The sequence below is a fragment of the Acyrthosiphon pisum genome, unplaced genomic scaffold (assembly GCF_005508785.2).
Source record: "Acyrthosiphon pisum isolate AL4f unplaced genomic scaffold, pea_aphid_22Mar2018_4r6ur Scaffold_11;HRSCAF=45, whole genome shotgun sequence".
Taxonomy (NCBI): Eukaryota; Metazoa; Arthropoda; class Insecta; order Hemiptera; family Aphididae; genus Acyrthosiphon; species Acyrthosiphon pisum.
This window is the reverse complement of record NW_021760445.1, coordinates 42,095-43,163: the sequence shown is the minus strand read 5'-3', so window position 1 is coordinate 43,163 and position 1,069 is coordinate 42,095.

The following is a 1,069-nucleotide window of genomic DNA, read 5'->3' as shown; positions in this document are numbered from 1 at the left end:
ACTTTTATTTTACCGGGTAACACATTTAACACTGATTGTCTACCAAATTCTACCTTGTAAAAGTATTTACAGTATTTCATTTCTACTCATGTTGGTTACACTGTTTTTTTTATCTAAATTTGATAAACAAATTTACAATTATTTTTTTTTTTAATTTTTTAAAGTTGATTATTTTTTTTTTTATATCCAGTCATGACAAAAAATTTATTTTATCATGTATTCAGTTACTAACGATTAAGTGTTTGAGCAGGTTGTGTCTCGTTCACTAATTTTCTCATCATCTCATCAAATTGTTTTTTTTCTAAGTTATTCTTTAATTTTTTTTAAAAATGAATTTCCAAAGATGTTCAAACGATATCCAGTCATTGGTCGACCAAATACGATTCAATTCAACGCCAGCCCATCCAGAATTCTCTACATTTGTATCTAGGTTACGAACTTTTAAGTCGTTTCCATCGAACACCGGTCAAAATAAGTACAAATTAGCCGAATGCGGATTTTACTATATCAATCTCGACGATGCAGTTCAATGTCATTGGTGTGGAATAATTCTGCATAGTTTTGAAATCGATGATAATTGTTTCATAGAGCATACTCGCTTCTCACCAAAATGTTTATATGTATTATTAATGAAAGGAAATCAATTTGTACAAAAAGTATTAAGTAAATATTGTAAAACCGAAGTTATTTGTAATTGTGAAACTGGTTCGTATGACACCATTTGTTAAATCATGTTTTTTTTTTTATATATATATATATATATATATATATATAGGTATTATACTGTTTATAATATTTGCTGTATTGGTCTAAAAAAAAAAAATAAAAAAAATTGAATGTTTTATCTTAAATGTGTTAATATTCGATTTAATATCTCGTGGACGTATGGTCTAGCGGGTTAGTGCGTATATAATAATTTAAAAATGTTTTTCAGGTAACAGGTTAGTAAGTATATGTAAATTCCCCTCTAGTATGCACTAACTGGCTATCTGTACGTCCACATTTTTTTTGCATTTTTTTTTTTTTTTTTTAGTATATAATATGGCTGCAAAGGGAAAAAACTAACAGT